Below are 9,664 nucleotides of genomic sequence, written 5' to 3' on the forward strand. Positions count from 1 at the left end.
ATGAATAGACGAATGAATGGCTGCTGCCGGCACCTCACCAAGGATCCCTTCTTTTCCTCTTCCCCAGACACTCTCAAAGACCCTAAAGCATCCTCCACCTGGCAGGGCCAGCCACCCAGGCTCTAGATGAGCCTGTGACCATCTGGGATCGGGCAGGAGCTGGCCAGCTCCCTGGTGAGGACAACAGGGCTCAGAAGCACATCAGATGCGAGGCCCTTAGAGACTCACCGAGTCCCACTCCTCAAATGTCCTCAGAGGTCCTGCATCAGGCTCCCGTGCTGGAGAGAAGCCCTGAGATGGGAGCAGGACACAGGGTCTGTTCTTGGCCTGCTCCCCTCAGGGTGGGTCGCGGTCTCTGGGCCTTGGGGTGTCTTCCCGCTCTGTGCAGAGGGGGACAAGCTCCAGCCTACAGTTCCTCTTCTGTGAAAGGTCAGGTTCGCAGGCTCCTCCTCAACTCACTGACCACCCCACAGTCTCCTCTACGTCCTGGCTGGGAGAGGCTGATCAGGTGGTATCAAGGGCATCTAGATGATCCTCTGCAGCCCAGAGATGCTGCTGCTGCTGCAGACACAACTGTGAGGGCAACAGGTCTGAGGAAGAGATTTCCAGGTGGGGCTGCAGTCAGAGACTCTGTTTCCTGCAGTGGACCCTGGGGGACGGTGCAGGTACAGTCTGTAACCTTCAGTCTGTGACCATGAAGGAGGGCCTGCCTGTGCCTCCTATCCCATTCTCCAATCCAAACCATGGATTTTCTGGACTGTCTTTAGCCCGCTTGACACCAGCCTTCAGATCCTGGAGGAGCCAACGGACACCATAATCCCCCTCAGGCCACAGACCCTATCAAACCTGGAAGAGAGAATCTGGGGCTGACTCAACCTCCTCGGGGACCCAGGGGCCCACAGTTGCTTTATGAGCATCAGGTTTTCCAAGATGTGGGAAAGTGGGAAGATTTTAGGATAGAGAAATATTATGTGAAATATGACTCTCAATATATGACACTGTCTCTGGGGGTGACAAGTAGCCAAGAGTCCCCAGGAAAGAACCCCAGAGACAGGAACACACCTGTTCCTTATCTGGAGGGTGGGGAGAGGTGATCAGGAACTTGGGGCTGAGAGAGGGGTGGCTGATGTGGAGGCTGCCCCCAAGATCACACTCTGGGGTCTGAGTCTTTTTCTCCTCTCCAGTTTGTACCAGATACCCCAAATCTACAACTCTTTCACCTCCAGTTCAACTATCTTGGAGTCTAAATAGTACTATGTCAGCAGCTTATGCAAGAGCATGCTTCTCTCCCCCTGGGCCACAAGCCATCCTCCCTTTCCTAAGTCCTCACCCATATGCTAGGGTCAAGGTCATGACATCAACCCTACATCCCAGGTGACCTTCCTATGAGGTGGTAGGTCTGTGGATAGAACCATCAGAGGAGTTCAGCCCATAGCTAAAAAACAATATGTATTTTTCAGGTCCGTTCATAGGCAAATAGAAAGGCGTTCCCTGGCTGTCCTCATGGGAAGCCACCCTCCCTACAGTCTTGACTCTCTGGGAGCTGGCCACTTGGGACCTGCTTCTCCAGTACAAACAACCGTGCACAAGTCCAGGAGGCAGGACTTGGGGGCTCTCGTCCTTCCTTGCTGCCTTACTTGGGCAAGCCCCTTGACTGTCTGAGCTTCAGGGTTCATTTGCCACATGCAGAAATGGGTCTGGATGATCTCAAATGGGCAGTCACGCTGACTCTGTGGTCTGTATTTCCACTTCTGAGCTTGTGGCCCTTTCTTCTTGCCAGGCTTCCTCTCTCAGCTTCCTCTGCCCTCCCACAGCTGCGGTTTTCTCTTCTCTCTCAGAGGGATTCCAGAAGGCGGACCATCCCAGGGCAGGAGGACAGAATGTCGCTGCAGCTGCTGCTTCTGCTGCTGCCTGTGCTGTGGGGAGGTGAGTGGTCGAGGGGAGAGGGGACCCCACTCTGGGGAGGCACCAGAGCTGCAGGCTGAGTTTCTCCCTCTCCCCAGTGCCCACGGCTCAGGATCACAGGTACCAGCTGGAACTACCGGCGTCCGTGACAGTGCAGGAGGGCCTGTGTGTGCTCGTGCCCTGCAAATTTTCCTATCCCTGGACTGCCTTTGGAATCCTCCATGTGTTCTGGTTCCGGAAATGGGCGGATAGAAACCCTGATAATCCAGTGGCCACAAACAAAATAGAACAGCAGGTGTAGGAGAGCACCCAGGGCCGGTTCTTCCTCCTCGGAGACCCCCAGGCCTACAACTGCTCCCGAAGCATCCGAGACGTCAATGTGGTGGCCAGTGGGACTTACTTCTTTCACATGGAGAAATACTTCAGGAAACACTCGTATCGGGATAAGTTGCTTTCTCTGCATGTGACAGGTATGGCAGGCCCCAGGGAAAGGTCCCAGAGTGGGGGGCACTGGAAATAGAAAAATGAATGTTCTCTTCCTTCTGGGGATGGGGTGGGTGGGGAGAGCCTTGACAAGACCCTGGGGCAGGCTGAAAGCATGCCTGGGGGCCTCAGCTTCATCTCTCCATTCATCAGTCCTGACTCACAGACCCGACATACTTATCTCGGGGCCCCTGGAATCTGGCCGCCCCAAGAACCTCACCTGCTCTGCGTCCTGGGCCTGTGAGCAGGGCACACCACCCCTCTTCTCCTGGACATCAGCTGTTCTCACATCCTTGGGCCCCAGGACCCTCCTCTCTTCAGTGCTCACCCTGACCCCACGGTCACAGGACCACGTACCAGCCTCACCTGTCAGGTGAAGTTCCCTGGAGCTGATATGACCATGGAAAGGACCATCCAGCTCAACATCACCTGTGAGTGCTGGGCCAGGATGCCTCAGTCCCTGAAGGGATGGGGACAGGGCAGAGCTGGGCCAGGGTTTAACATAGGGGTCCTGCCAGTCCAACAGGAAGGGGTCACCCTTTACCTGTTTCCATGGCTCCCTGGGAAAAAGGCCCAGTGCCCACCCATCAGTCACCATGGATGCTGAGGTTTCTACACCATTCTGTCACAGATGCTCCACAGGACATGGTCCTCAGCATCTTCCAAGGAAACAGCACAGATAGGAAAGAACCTCTTCTCTCCAGAGCTGGGCTGGATGCAGGTCTAGCTGGATCTAGAGCTCCTTGTGTCTGGGGACTAAGTGAGAGATAAGTGAGAAGCCAGCTACTGAGATCAGATGTGGGGAGAGCACAGGGGGAAGCCCCCACAAATCCCAACTCCCTGAAGTTAATCTTTTCTCACCCACAGCTTTCTCTGGCCAAATCCAAAGGAAGCCGTCACATCCCTCTTGTTTCACCTTCTCTCTGACGTGTTACCTCCTGCTTCCATAGCCCCTCGTTTGTCCACTAAATGCATTTGTTCACTATATCCCTGTCCTGAGCCCTCTGTCCTCCAACTGCCCAACACTCTGAGCAGCTCAGGGAAAGTGTCTGGGCCTCCATTGAAGGCCTGAGGCCAGACTCTCCCGGTCCCCTCTTCAGAGTTAGTATGGAGAGAGATGCCGGCTTCGCCCACCCCATCTCTCTCTGTCTTTGTCTCTATCTCTGCATCTCTCTTTCCAAAGCCCTCAAAATCCTGCAAAATGCCTCTACCCTTCCCATCCTGGAGGGCCAGGCTGTGCGGCTGCTCTGTGCTGCTAAGAGCAATGCCCCTGCAGAGCTGAGCTGTTTCCTGCGGTCCACAGCCCTGAACACCACCCCCATATCCACCATTGCCATCCTGGAACTGCCTCCCATAGGGACTACAGGAGGAGACTGCACCTGCCTCGCTCAGCACCTGCTGGGCTCCCAAAATGTCTCTGTGAACCTCTCCGTGGTCTGTGAGTATGGGGACCCCCGGGCCAGGACACATGGGTCCTGGGCAGGGCAGAGGCCCTGCTGCCCTTCTCCTCCCTCCCCACAGACCCCTCACAGCTACTGGGACCCTCCTGCTCCTGGGAGGATGAGGGTCTGCACTGTGGCTGCTCCTCCCAGGCCCATCCGGCCCCCTCCCTACGCTGGTGGCTGGGGGAGGGTCTGCTGGAGGGGAACAGTAGCAATGCCTCCTTCACGGTCACCTCCAGCTCCACCGGGCCCTGGACCAACGGCTCCCTGAGCCTCCGTGAGGGGCTCACCCCTGGCCTCCCAATCAGTTGCGAAGCCTCAAATGTCCATGGGACCCAGAGTGCCACTGTCCTGCTGCTGCCAAGTCAGGGGTCTCCAGAGGGGTGACACCTGGGGAAAGAGGAGCTTGAACGCTTCTTTTAGTTTCCTAGGGCTGCCATAACAAAGTACCCCAAATAGTGGGATAAACAACAGAGGTTTATCATCTCAGAGTTCTGGAGGGCAGAAGCCTGAGGTTCAGATGTCGGTAGGGCTGGTTCCCTGTGAGGCTATAAGGATCAGTTCCAGGCCTCTCCCCCAGCTTCTGGTGGTTTGCTGGCAATCTGTGTCATGCCTTGGCTTGTAGAAGCATCTCCCCAATCTCTGCCTTCATCTTCACGTGGAATTCTCCTTCTCTGTGTGCAAATTTCCCTTTTTAATGAGGGTGCCGGTTACATTGCATTAGGGCCAAACCTAATGACCTTATTTTAACTATTACCACTGGGAAGACCGTGTCTCCAAATAAGGTCACTTTTTGAGGTACAAGGTGGGGAATATGGCGGGGGGGGGGCCAACTTATGAATTTTGAGGGGGAAACAGTTTAACTCATAACAGAGAGAAGGAGCTTGGAGGAGAGGAACTCTAAGCCTGGGCTGGAGTGGCTGGGGGTGTAAGATCCTCAGTCCCGTGGCCAGGAGAAGGTGCTGGTTGAGGGTCTACAGGGCAATGGAATGCAAAGCAACTGAGTCCTGTTTGGGGAGTGGGTCCACTAAGGGAACACACAGAGAGAGAAGTGGCCAGTTGGGAAGATGCCATGTATTGGGCATTGAGTTTATTCAAAACTCAAATAATCTACAGGTAAACCAGAACCCAGGGCTGGCAGGGTCCTGGGAGTGGTCAAGGGAACTGGCATCATGGTCCTGCCTTCTCTCTGCCTCTGTCTCCTCTTCAGGTGAGAGTGGGCTCCAGGGACAGAGTGAGAGGCATGGGGTGGGAGGGGCATAGGTTTCAGAATCTCAGAAAATCTGAGCTGGAGCAACTGGACCGATTAGAGAGCCAGGAGTCAGGCAAGGGAGGCTGAGTGGTGGTGAGAGTCAGCCTGTAACCAACAGAGCCAAGCATGGGGTCCCTTCCCAGGGAGACAGCACCTGGTGAAGGGCTCCACCTCTGTCTACATCATTCAGCACTTCAATGGTCTTCACAGGGAGTAGGGGGTGGTCGGCCTACTCCATACCCCAAATAACCAAGCTGAAATGCCCTGGGCTGTTCCCGTAGAGTGAAGACCTACAGAAAGAAGGCAACCCAGCCGGTACAGAGCATGGACGACGTGAACCCAGTCGAGGGTTCAGGCTCTGGGGTGAGTGAGGGGACGTGAGCCCCATTCACCATTACCCCTGGTGGATGCCTCCTTGGGTCGGGCCTTAGGACCTTCCCTGTTTACATCCAACACTCCCCAGAGTTCCAAACGTGGACATTTTATATTATTGACTCAATTTCTCTGATGCTTCTCCTTCTGATGGGATAAGTATGTAGTCCAGTTGGTTTTTTGTGGGTATGTATGCCTCATCTGTCAGTTGATCATATTCTCCTGGAATATTAGCCTTTTCTTCTGGTGTTGATCACCAGGGAAGAGTAACGGCCCAAACCTAGTCTGTGTCAGACCCACTGGGTACAAGGAGAGTGGTGGACATGAGCTCTAGGGTAAAGAGCCCGGGCACCCCAAAGTCACAATTCATCACCTCATTTTGCATTTTTCAAGTCTACCACGGTGTTTATTTCATATCAACATTGAACTTATTGAAGTATCGTTTACATAGAATAAAATGCACCCATTTTAACGGTACCCTTAAATGAATATGGACAAATGTTTACGCTCTGCAAACATGTCCGCAGTCAAGATATGGGACATTTTCATCATTCCCCCAAATTTCTTTCTTCTCCTTCGAAGTCTACCCCGTTTATAGCTATCACTGGTTTATGTCACTATAGATTAGGTTTGTCTGTCCTGGAACTTCATATAATTGGAACCTGCAATATTTACTTTATATATATGGCTTCTATCGCGTCATTAAAAGATGTAAAAATCCTAAACACGTATGCCCCCAATAACAGAGCATCATTTATCAAAATAAATGAAGAAAAACTGACAGAGATGCAGAGAGAAGTAGACACACCCACAATTATAATTGATTATTTTAAAACTCCTCTCTCAGTAACTGGTAGAACAAGGAGACAGAAAATCATTTTTTTAAATCAAGTTACTTAATTCCCTGTACTCTTTCCCCTGGTTGATCTTGGGGGATGGAATGCTCAGTGTGTGCTAAGTCCCCATATGGAAACCTGGGGACAGGAATCATAGATGTCAGGAATCAGGACATATATTTTCCATTGCTTTACTTTCAAAGTTGCAGTAAATTTTTTGTTTTAATGAATGTCTCTTGTAGTCAGTACAACATAGTGTTTGAAAGCCTGTGCTCCAGAGCCAGACCACCTGTATTCAAATCCCTTTTCCCTACTGACGAGCTGTATGACTCTGGACAAATGGTGTTCCCTCTCTGACCTCTGTTTATTTTCTGTGGCATGGGACTACAAGGAGACTCCGTGTCACAGAGTAGTTGTGAGGAGTTTTTAAAACAGCACCTGGCACATAGTGAGCACAAGACTCATTACTACGGATAAGAATCCTTCCCTCCTCTAACAAGTGAGTCCAAAGCACAGCTTGTTATTGTTGTTGTTCTTGTTGTTGTTTTATTCCCTGTTGCATTCCTAGGGCCTAGAGGAATGCATGACTCATAACTCACAACAAGTACTCAATCAATATTTCTGGAATGCATCATTTAATAACCATAGTGCTGGATCTCATTTTCTGTTAAATCGCTGTCTGTGTCTTTCGATGGGTGAGGTTCATCCACATGCAAATACTCTAGCTATGATTATTCACAGACACGTTTCTTTCTTTCCCTTGTTTTGGCTGCATTAGATTAGCACAGCTGATCCAACACTGATTTTCATTTTTCTTTTGCCCACTCTGGGCAGCCTTCTCCCTCTCTTCTATTCGCTCTACAATAGCGAAGCCCTTCCCACCTGATCTGAGGACTGTTTGTCTTTGCCTCTCTGAGCTGCTGTGTGAGGGTTTCTGTTGCATGCATCTGTAGCCTGTGGGTGTTGTGAGCAGGGAGCAGATATGGGGGAGTTGTCTGGTGCCGTCTTGGTGGGACCTGCTCTCTGCTCTGTCTTCTAGGACCTGCTCGGAACTTGGGTATGCACCCCTCATCCTCGATTTATATTTCAAAATATCTCCTATCCCAAAATGAGATCTTGAAATGTATTTGCTTCCTATTTGTTTAGCAACTGCCTGTCCTAGAAAACCATCGGCCGCATGGTGTCAGGGGCTGGGTTTGCTTTCTTCATCACTCTACGCACAGCACTCGGCACACAGCCCCAACAGAGGATGGCGCCATAGTGAGAAAGAGCTGGATTTGAGTCCTCGCTCAGTGGTGCATGTATAGAGATGTGTGTCTTCAGGGCAATGCATGTAACCCCCCTAGCCTTAGTTTTACTGTTTGTAAGATGAATATGATAATGCTATCCTATACCTGCATTTTTTAAAGAATACTATTAATATATATACTCACTAGGGATTGGACAATCTTAATTACTACCTATTTTTGAACAAATGAATGGGTAAATGATCAGAGTTCCCTCAGTCCCCATGCCATTCTGGTCCTGGTTACTTTCTCCCTGACCCTATTGCCCAGCTCTGAATTCTTCTCTTCCTTCCACTCAGGCTCATCAGCACCAGTTCTGGACAGACTCCTCTTCACACCACCCAACCCCTGCTGGAGTAAGCCCCATCTCAAGAGAGGAACCAGAGCTCCACTATGCTTTCCTCAGATTTCACAAGCCTCACAAACAAAAAGGCACCAACACCGAGTGCGCAGAGATCAAGACACACAAGTGAGGAATTATTTCTCACAGTTCTGGAGGCTGGAAGCCTAAGATCAACAATTCAGCAGGGCTAGCTCCCTCTGAGGCCTCTCTCCTGGGCTTGCAGACAGCTGTCTCCTCCCTGTGTCCTCACATGGTCTTCCCTCTTCTTACAAAGATTTCTTCTTCTTATAACTATACCAGATGTATTGGATCAGGGCCACGCTAATGACCTCATTTTCACTGATATACTTCTTTAAAGACGCTATCTCCAATACACTCACACCCTGAGGTACTGGGGATTAGAACTTCAACTTATTCATTTTATGATTTTTCAGCCCATAACACTCAGACTCCTGTTATTTTTAAATTAATGGCCTTCTTCGCAAGGGAGTGAATCCCCTAGTATATGTGGATGACCACAGGACTTGTGTCCAAAAGAACTGAAATCCATCAATGCCACTCATTGACTGAGTCCCTTTGTGTCTCTGTGGTTCACTTTACTGTTCTGCAAAGCAAGGGAATCATCCCTCTAACCAGATTATTGTGAAAGAGCCATGAAAATGTACAAAAGAACAGCTAACAACAGTCCTGATGTGAAGCTTTTTGTGAACTCTGAACCCAGGCTTGTGTCAGGACTTCTGCTGGCTGTTTTTACAGGAAGTTTCTGCTCACAATTTCTCCTAAGGCTTGGAGGGGCCAGTCCCACAGGCCACAGAACTTTCTCCCCTGGGATTGGACCTGAGGCAAGGATGGCTGCTCTTGCCAATTCTGTTCAACAATATGCTGTAGACCCTCCTGGTGCAATGAATGCAAGACATAGAAGTAAGAGCTCTCCAGATCCTAGAGTAACAAGTAAAACAGTCTTCATTCACAGACATGATCGCACAGTTAGATATAGGACTGATCCCTACATGTTTGGAGAAATGAAGGACAGGATAGATGAATGAAAGATGGCCTCCCCATATTGACAGGAAACATCACTTAAACTTAATGATTGAGAAAATGTCAACAGACATACCATGGAGGCAATAAAGGAAAGAGAGTTGGTGTCACTATCCTAATATCAGATGAATGAGTCCTTGAGGCAAACAGCATTAGGAATGGAGTTTCATAAAAATCAAAGGTTTAGTGCGCTCCCCATAAAATATAAAATTCTTAATGTGTATTCCTCTGCAATGGAGTCTCAAAATACGCAAAACACGCATAGTCACAGAATTACACTTCTTGTCACAGGGATCTCCAGGTGCTGAGTCAATGAAAGTCTCCTCGCTGGACAGTGACTCTCAAGGCAGCATCCAGGGCTGGTGTGTGACCTTGTGAGCAGAGAGGGGTTGTCTACCACATGGAGGCTGAGGGAGGGAGGACAGTTGGTTTCCTCAATCCCCCACCTGGGCCTCCCCCATCTCTCATGTCGCTACATCCCAGCCCTGGACTGACCTCCACAGACATCTACAGCCTGTGACTGGGAGGGTCTGGCCACAAGTCACCCATTTTCCCTTTGTGGGAAATGACTCCTGAGAGGAAGGGCATTGATAAGGAGGCAGGAGACGTGGCTCCGGCCCTGCGTAGGGTGTGAATTTGGGTGAGGCTCTCACCTGTTCTGGCCCAGGGACCCCAGGAGTGGACATGTGTGGTGGATGGTTGAC

General features: G+C 50.6%; 1 pseudogene; it reads left to right on the forward strand.

Moving 5' to 3' along the window:
* The first annotated feature begins 1,880 nt into the window (after positions 1-1,880).
* On the forward strand, positions 1,881-9,429 carry LOC147912796 (sialic acid-binding Ig-like lectin 6; annotated as a pseudogene).
* Positions 9,430-9,664: the final 235 nt, after the last annotated feature.

Source organism: Ceratotherium simum, chromosome 33 (genome assembly GCF_057802395.1).
Source record: "Ceratotherium simum simum isolate JZ-2026a chromosome 33, ASM5780239v1, whole genome shotgun sequence".
NCBI classification, from domain to species: Eukaryota; Metazoa; Chordata; class Mammalia; order Perissodactyla; family Rhinocerotidae; genus Ceratotherium; species Ceratotherium simum.